This window comes from Poecilia latipinna, unplaced genomic scaffold (genome assembly GCF_001443285.1).
Source record: "Poecilia latipinna isolate Pla-1442-1.1 unplaced genomic scaffold, P_latipinna-1.0 Scaffold1516, whole genome shotgun sequence".
In the NCBI taxonomy this organism is placed as follows: Eukaryota; Metazoa; Chordata; class Actinopteri; order Cyprinodontiformes; family Poeciliidae; genus Poecilia; species Poecilia latipinna.
Window position 1 is genome coordinate 145308 of NW_015114132.1, and position 9209 is coordinate 154516.

Below are 9209 nucleotides of genomic sequence, written 5' to 3' on the forward strand. Positions count from 1 at the left end.
AGAGGTTAGAGTCCTTGTCAAACGGCGTTTTGACTAAAGTCCAAAAGGTTAGAGTCTTTGTCAAATAGCGTTTTGACTAAAGTCCAAAGGGTTGGAGTCCCAGTTGACGGCATCTCAACTAAAGTTATACAGCTTTTTATTTCTCTTTCTCACTGTTTACGTTTTAATGATGTTTTTAAAATCTCTTTCCAATGTTTTTGATGTTTTTATGTTTTTTAAATCTCTTTCTGTTTTTATTTTAATTATGTAAACCACTTTGAAATGCCTTGCTGCTGAAATGTGCTATACAAATAAAATTTGATTGATGATTGATTGATGTGACCCAGATTGAAATCTCTCATTTCTGATGGATGCGCTGCTGGTGAGATACTGCCTACTCATAGCTACTCCACACAGCCACACTTCAAACAAGTTGAATAGTAACTTTACGCTTAACCTGTAGAAACCTGAAAATAACCGGGAGGCGTAGAGTAACAGTGAAACTCCAGATGCTTTGAACAATTACCGAGTGGTTTTGACAAACTTACACCTCACAGTCCAGCAGGCACGTTTGTTTCCTACTTGTTAAATGAGTGAAACATGGAAAAACACCTACAGTAAAAATGGAAACATCTTGATTTATAATGCATTTAAACATTAAAGGTGACCTATGATGGGTTTTTTTGAACAGGTTAGGACACATCTATGGTCTACACAAAACATGTTAACTACATGTTTTTGTATAAGATCATTCTTAGATAATCAGATTTTAGTCTTCCCAGTTCTGCCATTCAGTATGAGCTGCTTTGGAGCGTCTTGTCACTTTAAATCCAAATTAGCTGCTGCTAGCCACAACCACCCCAACTCAATGTTTACACTCACATGTGAAAATAGCTGATCTTTGAAAATCATCAGTAGAGCTTCCTGCACAACCAACAAGAATGCAGCTAATGATGATAAGTCAACAACAAAACACTGGTCTTTTCCCAACATGCAGCGGTGAAACCAGCTGACCAAACAGGCTGAAACTCCGCTTTTGTTGCTAGGTAACAGGCTGGGCTTGGCTGGGGTTGCTAGGTAACGGCGCAGAGTGACTTTGCAATCAGGAGGTTTTTGGAACGGCTCGATCTAAAGACACCAAAACAGAATAACCTTTTGAAAAAAAACGTCTGGTGATTTATCTTAAGCGATTGAGTTGATTTTAGAAGCATCAGAGATTCAAATAAACGAATAAACACATGCAAAATATGAATTTAGCAAATAAATTTAAGATCCTACAAAGCAAACAAGACATTAAAAAATGTCTCATACAGAGATCATTGTTTCCTACCTGTGGACTTTCCAACATTTTGCTGCTGGAACAAAATTTAAAGACTTTCACTCTTTAAATGTTGCTGTAGTTGACTGGAGTTTTACTGATGCCTGAACTCGGGGTTTCTTCTGTCCAAACAATTTCTGTAAAAACTAAGAAGAGGTACTCCCCCTCTGCAGGTCAAACTACTTCTGTTCCACTTTTGCTCCAAAGGAACCAGATGAGACATTCCTATCCTAGCAAAATGAACTGTAACGTTTTCTCCTGTAGTCAGTGTGTAAGAGAGAGATGGCAACAAATCAAATATCTGCAGTCTGGATTTTCTTTCTAAAAACATTTTTAATAGGAAAAGTTTTACATTTAATAACAGTTTATTCAACAGCATCAGCTCTGCTTTCTAGTTTTTCATTTAGTGCGAATAAAGACAGAATAATAAGAACTTACACATCCCTGCAACTGGAGTTAGTGAGAATCTTTACATTTCTGACTAATTGAGTCATTTTTTTTGTCTAATGTTTCCATGGAGGCCTGACTTTTATTCCTTTTTGAAAGAATAAAAGTCCTAGAAGGGAATACAGTTATCATTTTGCTGACCTTGAACTGAACAGAGAACCGTAGGAGTCACAGGAAAGAAATCACGCAGCAGAGTTGCATCACTTCAATCTGAACCGTCCTCCCTCCCACCTCTCAACCCTGAAGGTTTTCTCTCGTGTGAGTCTGATAGTTTTCTCCCCTTTCGTATGACAAGCCGCTTATTGTGCCCACAACAAAGGGAAAGTCCCACCTTCCTTCTAGAGAAATGGTTAATAATTCGTCTTCACATAAACCAACACGACTACTTAGTCTGGATTTTCTAATACAATTTAGTTTGAATTTTGAAGTTTCTTACTAAGTTATACTTTTTGTCCCCACAACAAAAACATAAAATTCTACAAAGTATTTTTGTTTAGTTTCAAGTGTAAATATCGTCCTTCTGTCAACGACAAATCAAAATACAGGAAATAATCTAAATTTTGGGGCAGGATAAAGTTCATTGTAGATGAGACAAAAAGGTGACAGAAAGATCAGACATCTTCTGAATCTGATGCTTTTTGATTACAAATGTCTTATTTTATTAGATATTACACTACAAAAACACAAAATTGTAGTATTCTACTAATATTATTTTTAAATGACCTTTTTTTAAGTGATAAAACAGGGTAACTTTATATGGGAGTGGACAAAAATTACATCTGGTGTTCCCCAGGGTTTTATCTTCAGACCCCCACTACTCTCAATAGCTCAGATTATAAGAAACAAGGTGAATTGCACTGCAAAAACACAAAATCTTACCAAGTATTTCTGTCTAGTTTCTGATGCAATTATCACTTGAAGTAAGATAAAACTTAAAAAAAAAAAGAAAAAGAAAATATGTTTTGTTATAAGTTAAATAATGTGCCAGAGAAAGTAGTACTTTTTAAATTTAACACTGAGGAACTAAAAGCTCCCACTTCTTTCTGAAAAGTTACTTGTTAGTTTTGTCTTATTTCAAGTGTACTAAGATATTTGTACTGGAAACTAGACCAAAAATACTTGGTAATAGTTTGTGTTTTTGCAGTGTAGAAAGCTTTACACACAATAAGACTTCATGGTTTGATGGAATTATAAAATTTATTACAAGTCAGGCTTAAAAATACTGAACATTTTCTTTGAAAACAAAATCTGGTAATTTACATTTTCTAAAATGTACAACAACCCTTCACACAGAAGGAAATCAACAACAACCGTAGAGAAAATGATTGTTTTTGTCTTAGTGGATGCAATAAAAACAACTTCATGTTTTTAATCAAGTATAAAAATGTAAAACTGTCATGTGATTTATGACTTTCCAGAGTCATGAAGTTGTAAATCACTCATGAAACAGTTTTACGTAACCAGTGTATGGAGTTACTCACCATCCATCACTTCCACTGAGCAACGTCCAACTGGACTTTCAAAATAAATGCTTCCAGCAGCCCTGCAGTGTATTAAATGTCAGTCTATATTTGAAATTTGTTTTTTGGTCTTCATACTTTTACCTCATGCACAAAGTGAAATGTTTCTGTGTCTGTTTTGCAGAAACATTTTGTAATGTTCCACAGAACCCGATCTGTACGTCACAGCGGATGGAAAACCAGAACACCGACATGACAAATGAACTTTACTCCATCATTTCATGACCTGAATGACACATTAAACCAAACATCATGGAACCAGGTTAGTTAGCAGAGATGCATGGCTAAATTAACACAAACTGAAACCGATTCACTCAGTAGAAACATTCAAAACGTCTCCAAAAACAAGAACAAAAAATATTTTTTTAAAATTCTCCTCCAAGATACGATGGAGGAAGAGGGCAATATTAGAAAAAATTAAATAAAATCAAGAGAATAAAGTAATAAAATTACACCAATAAATTTGGAACCATGGAGCAGAGGCTCATCCTGCAGTATCTGACACCATTGTCAGATACTGACTTTATTTTCACCATATGATGAAAATAAAGTCTGTCTGTAGCAGAAGAAACAATAGTAATGAACTAAATCTCCAGTAAAATCACTCCACAGTAAGTAAACCCACAGAAAACAGCTTTAAATGAATTGGTTGTCATGGAAACGCCGTGATCCACAGATGTCCCAGTAACACTATGAAGATTTATTTTAAATTTTATTTACCTGTCAGTCTCCAGAATGTTTTGGTTTCTGTGTGGTTTGAGCTAAGAACAAAGCGATTCATAATCCTGTGAGGTTTAGGTTTTAAATATTGTCTTATTCATCCAGGAAAGTTGCTTCTGGTTGAATTTGAGGTAGACATCTTTGAAAAAAAAAATCAGAAGAAACATGCTGGTCAAATAAAAAAAAAATCCTTTTGAATCTAAATATATTTAAATAAATAAAATTACAGGAATACAGTCAAAATAATACAAGCATAAAGTGATTATATTTAAACTGTAATATTAAGTGTAACAGTTTCCACTAGGTAACTACAGCTGGTGTGATTTCAGTTCTGCTGCGGTTGGTCTCTGTAAACACGGGCTAAATGCTACTGGCTAATGATTTACACTCACCAGTACAAAGACCTGCCCACCCACAGTACAGAAACACCCACTCAGCTGAAACTGATCTGATGAAAAATGTCACAATGGGCCGAAGGCGGGGAGAAAACCTGACATTTTCCCGTAGGCATTCAAATGAGCTACAGATAATTTTACACAACTAAGCTCAATATTTTGAATATTTTGAGCAGGACTGGTGCAGAACTTTTGATTTGTTTTGGATTAGATGGAGTCACATTAAGAGTCACCTTCGAGGTCGAGCTATCCGGTAAATAACGTAAACTATAAGAGCCAAAGCTACTGCGGCGACTGACAGCGTTACAGCCAATCGAATGCTTTGGTCCGGTCCGCTTGGAGGGAGTTCAGCATCTGCATGGAGAAAAGCAATAATAGATCAGGATAAAAACTAAACAACAAATATTTATGCAGTTTTATCAGGTTATCTAAAAAGATTAGGGAAAACTACATAAATGTATATAATGGCGTGACTTTAATGACGCTTCCTTAAATTGATGAAATGAATGAAACAACGACCCGAACTGTTTATTGTGGTTGGTGGGAATGAAAATCTGCTTAAAAAACTTGAGTAAATATCAAAATGAGTTGGAGTCAAAATAAAGAAACATTTATTCCCCTGCAGTTGTGCTTATCGCCCACTCAGTGCACATTTACATCATTTCCCTCGCCAAAAGTGAAACCATTGCATCACTCTTCCCCGCGTCTTCGTAACGATCGGGTTTGTTCTTCTGTTACTGCAACTTTATAAAGTGGTTTGTTTCTTTTCAACAACTCTAAAATTACAACAACAAAAAAACATCAAACACTGAAGGTTAATTTTGGTGAAAGGAATTCACAAATATTTAAGGTTAAAGAGAAAAGAAAACTAAAAACAAAAACTGCCTTGTTTACATCCAGACCACTGACATTACAGTTTCTAGACTAACCAGAAAATTGTAAAAAAAAAAAATATGACTGTTCACGTGATCGGCTGAGGTTAATGATATCTGCTAGGTTTCTAGTCAGGGTTAGTAAATGCCATTTTTTGTTTGCAGTATCCCCTTAACAAACCGTGGTGGCAGTGCTGCAATTTAGGAATAGATCTATGGCCTATTCAAAACATTTCCATCACATTTTTTGCACAAAATCACTAGATAATAAGATATTAGTGTGGCCAGTTCTGTCCATTTTGAGCTCCTCTTAGGATGAGCTGATTTAGGGCGTCTGTCACTTTAAATCCACATAAGCTGATGCTGGCCACGCTCCTAACTCAACATTTACACTCACACATGAACATGGATGCTGACAGTTGCACAATTATAGAACCGTACACTTTAGAAAATCAGAAGTATAGCCTCCTGCACAACCAACAAGAATGCAGGAAGTGGTTTCTGGATGGTTAGTAGTGCATAAAACCAGGTGACTAAATCTGCTGGAGTTCTGCTTGGGTTGCTAGGTGACGGGTGGAACTCTGCTTGGGTTGCTAGGTGACGAGTGGAACTCTTCTTGGGCTGCTAGGTGATGAGTGGAACTCTTCTCGGGTTGCTAGGTGACGAGTGGAACTCTTCTTGGGCTGCTAGGTGATGAGTGGAACTCTTCTCGGGTTGCTAGGTGACGGGCTCATTTTAAAGCTACCAAAAAACATTAATGCTGAGCTCACACCGAATGTTATTTGAGCATCAGGAGTGTCAAAGTCTTTGGGGAGGCACATTGTGGCGTTTTTCACACATCTAGCGCTGCACAGTTGAAGCATTTCGAGTGTTTCGACCTCTTGACGCGCGTTAATCATGTACTACGTGGCTGATGCTGGATTTGGAAATTCTGAACTTTCGCTGCTGTAGGCAGAGGATCAACCAATCACAGAGAGACACCGCCATGACACGTAATGGCCTGTAGTTGGTGTGCTGCCAAGAGATGCAGGTACCTATGTGGGTTAGCAGGTCATCAAACTGGGTGAGACGAAAACAGCGCTGATAGCGACCATCGTTAGCACCCAGCTAGCTTATGAAACTCACGAAATTCACAACACCTCTGAATGATCTGGTAAATTCAAACACGTGTTCGATGGCGTCATTCAAAGTAACCAGGAGAGGAAGAAAAAGGCCAGAGGCTCCTCGTTGCTCCTTTATCAGCTGTTGTTGTTTGTTCAATAGAAACTCAAAACGAAATGTTCAGAAAATACATCTGAGCCTCCGTTGTGTACAAGCTCTCACTGCATAACGTTTGGTGCCAACCTTTCATTTTCATCCGCCGTTGTACAAAGAGACCAGCAACAGAAAACGACGACTCATCCCAACGAGTCTGGAGCAAAATGTCAAGTGGCCAACTCAGAGCCTCGTGTTTTCAGTGTGAACGTAGGATAACTTATTGCCAAAATATGGTTGGGTTGTTTTGTTTGTGCTCTTTTAGGAGCAGCAGAAACCTAAGTATGAAAACATGCAAAACATCAAAGTCCACTGACTTACATGGAGTAGTCATGAAACTAGACGTGTCATGTCCTCCAGTCGTAACATTCACAAAAAATTGTTCTGCAGGGAAATAAAAATAATTCAGTGACATTTCTTTTCTTGTTTGACAAAAAGTCTTGTTTGTGTTTTTCTCACCTTTCATTTGAAGTTTCCATTTCTCTGTGACGTCATTGAAGTCGGCTTTCAGGTAGCAGGTGTAAAGTCCAGAGTCTTCGGTTTGGACGTTGGTCAGATGGAGTCGGATCTTTGCTTCCTCAGGAGCGTTTTTGTCCAGATGGACCCGTCCTGCAAACTGCTCATCCGGCGGCACCAGGGAACCTCTTACTGTGTCGAAAACAATCTTATCCGAGTCAGAGACAAAGTTACAGATCATGTTGATGAGATTCCAGTTAGTTTTCATGTGAGTGCTCCAAACAATGGTGATGTTCTCGTTTTCTTTGGCTCTGTAGACCATCAAGCCGTTCGTGAAGCACGTCACTTCAAAGGAGAAGAAGTTAAAATGAGTCACGTACATTTCTGATCTGATTAGAATAATATTAGAATAAGATAATAGTGTAAAAACTGACTGCAGTGATTGCAGATGAAGAAGAGGAACATTAAATCCAGCCTCATGTTCTCCTGCAAGAGACAGTCTAAATAAATGTTTGTTTTACAAGTTTAACATAAACAATATTTATTTATAAATGCTGTATAATAAACCAGATGTTTCTGGAATGGCTCTTCTCTGTCAGCCCCGTAATGCAGCATTATGTAACCATAAAGTAACAAAAATATACCTGAAGAATGTAGTAAAATGTGATAATCAACACAAAATATAAACATATATCCTTGAACGTATTTGTAATACATTATGTGATAACGTACATGCAATTATTAGAAATACAGAAGTTATTCTTTTTAAAGGTGATAATGTAATAATATGGCCCAGTGTTTGTGTTCATCTTAATCAATATGCTTCTATATATTTTGGACTTTAATCAATAAATATCAAATATTTGGTCATTTAGTTGCCTAAACTGTTCCTCTCCTCGCCTGTGGGGGCGCTACAACAAGAACAACATGAAACAACATGAAAACCTCTGAAGAACACAATGAGCACAATTTCCTTCTTTATAAAATGTGAACAAAAATGAAGATTTTAGCAGTTGACGGGTTTCTCTTTTGTCTTTGGAAAAAGATTTCTCCCACTAGCACTAGGCTAGCACGTTTCTTTTGGTTGCATTTACCCAGCATGCCTTGCGCTGTAGTCCACTTCCTGGTTTGGAGCGGTCTGTTTTCACATATTCATTCAAACCGGACCAGAGGTCGCTTAGCTTCCTCAGACAAACTCGACTTTCTAGCAGGAATGAAGTGATTAATCAGATCGATCGTGATTAACTTATTATTGAAATAATCGTTAACTAATTCAGTAATCAGTTAATCGCTAGCTGGAGTATACAGACCCTAACAAAGGCCATTTGCTAAAAAAAAAAAAAACAAAACAACCCAGAGTAGTAATTATGCCAAAACTGTAAAATAAATGTACACATTATGCACTTAATATAAAATAACTTTTTTTATCTGTAAATGTTTCACCCTAAACTCATGTTGTGGATGTTTTAGCTCCACCTGGTTCTATTTGTGTAAAAATCTCAGATTTAATCCAAGAAACAGATTACAGATTAGCCCGATGCTGTATTGATGTTAATTCAAGCTGAACTTTTCACATGTTGATGTTTGAAGGATATTTTATCAAACTCAGCCCCCACTTCTTGTTTTCTAAGCTCATTAAAGCCTCTTGCTGCAGTAAACATTCTTCCTTAAAGTAATAATTACTTTAATACTTACATCCATGAAACGTTCCTGCAGCTCTGCAGTCGCAGGCGTTTCTCATGTCGGTCATGTTGTGATTGATTCTGTTTTCATTCGTCCCTCTGTTCACGTCACTCAGGATTCACCGCCAGGCGTTTGCACTTCCTGTGCCGACCCGAGTGTTTCCTGTCAGGGGCTCAATCTGAAAATGAGCAGGTAATTTATGGACCTGCAGAGAATGAAAAATTCAGAATGAGAATCGACATTTGGCTGATTGCAGTTTCTAAGATGTGAAAACAGAGAAAGTGTCGGGGTTTCAATGTGGGGGAGTGTTAAACGTCCAGGAAGTTTAAACAACGTAAAACAGAGTTTATTTTAGAACGAACTGAAAAATGGTTCAACAAATAACAGAAAAAAATCACTGGAGGATCAACGCCTGCAGCAAAAATCAATCAAAAAACATAAAAGTCTGTAAAGGTTGAAGCTGCCGACTGATGCCATCACATTTCCAGGTGAAAACCCGAGACTGATGATGAGTCAATACTTAAAATGTAAACAAAACAGGTTACAAAAACACTGAATGTAAAAT